At 30.3% G+C, this 1,564-nt stretch overlaps 1 protein-coding gene across 6 annotated transcripts in view; it reads left to right on the forward strand.

The window, feature by feature from the left end:
* The first annotated feature begins 6 nt into the window (after nt 1-6).
* The window catches only part of LOC106879942 (mannosyl-oligosaccharide 1,2-alpha-mannosidase IB), a 216,977-nt gene continuing 215,419 nt past the window's right edge, over nt 7-1,564 (forward strand). For all 6 annotated transcript variants that reach the window (XR_008265975.1, XM_052974401.1, XM_052974399.1 and 3 more), the window contains exon 1: nt 7-582. The gene's annotated coding sequence lies outside the window, so the exon portion shown is untranslated. The remainder of the gene's footprint in view (nt 583-1,564) is intronic.

Here is a 1,564-nt window from a genome sequence, read left to right on the forward strand (position 1 = left end):
TAGAGTACCCCCAAAAAAATCCCACGCACTCCTGCAAGGAAAAACACCCCAGGATTTAATTACGAATCTGTTTTTAATTTAACTAAGCTATCATAAAGATGACAAAATTATTATTATTATTATTTATGTCATTATTATCATTATATAAACGTCATTGGAGTTTACAATAATAAACGTTATCATTAGAAGTTATAATAATAATAATAATAATTATTATAATTGTTATTGTTATATACTGGGAAAACAAAATATTTGCCGAAACTAACAGCCAAACAAGCTAAAAGAAGGGAAAAAAAGGCGAGAAGGAAAAAAGTGAATGCAAAATATAAAAAAAGTTTTTCGGAATCAAAAGTAAGAAAACGGGGGGAAAAAAAACAAAAATAAAAGGAAGCGATTTTACTTTTATCAAAGAATTTAAAACAGTTTTTGTTGCGTAATAAAAAGCAACAACTACTTCTCTTTTTACCTGGAAAACAGAATACAAAAGAAAAAATATATTAATGAAACGAATGACGAAAACGAATGAATAAGCGGAAAAAGGAAAAAAAATCCAAAATTAATATTTCTATTTTCAGTTTCGGTGTAAGTTTTATTATCATTATTATTATTATTATTATTATTATTATTATTATTATTATTTTATGTTTGACTTTTGCTTTGCATTTGTACAAGTTGGATCCAAGTCTCACCCAGAGGCCTCAAGAGACAAGTTAGAAGTTCATGTAGGTGTTATGCCTAGGGTACCATATATTTGGATTTGTACATAGTGTTGTTCTAGAGAATGTTTAAGAAACCATAAGAAAATTATGTGTTTGTTTTAAAATTTGAGATCACATAGACAGTATTTTACGTAGGATATGGGCAGTTATTATTATTATTATTATTATTATTATTATTATTATTATTACCATTGTTATTATTTATTCTTATTTGTAAAAAAAGTACTTTGTATGACATATATAAATATAATTTGGTAAAACTACACAACACCACCACCACCCCGAACAACTCTGAAGTTCGTTTCCTCATAACTTTCTGAAAAATGGATGTTTTTGTTTTTGCATGAGGAAACAAAGTTGACACAGCGTGTTTGATCATCCGAAACTCCTCTCGCCCACCTAATTTTCTTTTTTTTTTTTCTTGTTCCACACCAAATTCTGATATAAGCATAAATCTATACAATCTCATCTGTATTTGTAGAAAATCTCGATGAAAAAAAAAAATATTCATCTTTTAGAAATTTATGAGAGAAAACACCGGTGGGGGAAGACCACACGTGCTTAGTTATGTCTAATATTTTTGTGTGTGGCCCTTAAACGCTATGATCCTTTCTAATATAGGCACAAAGCCAGTAATCTGGAGGAGGGGACTTGTAGATTACATCGACCCCACTCAACTGGTACTTTATTTCATCTACCCCCGAAAGGATGAACGAGAAAGTTGACCTGGCGGAATTTCGATTCAATAATAATAATAATAATCTCTTTTACTCTTTTACTTGTTTCAGTCATTTGATTGCGGCCATGCTGGAGCACCGCCTTTAGTCGAGCAAATCGACCTCAGG

Source organism: Octopus bimaculoides, chromosome 18, assembly GCF_001194135.2.
Source record: "Octopus bimaculoides isolate UCB-OBI-ISO-001 chromosome 18, ASM119413v2, whole genome shotgun sequence".
NCBI classification, from domain to species: domain Eukaryota; kingdom Metazoa; phylum Mollusca; class Cephalopoda; order Octopoda; family Octopodidae; genus Octopus; species Octopus bimaculoides.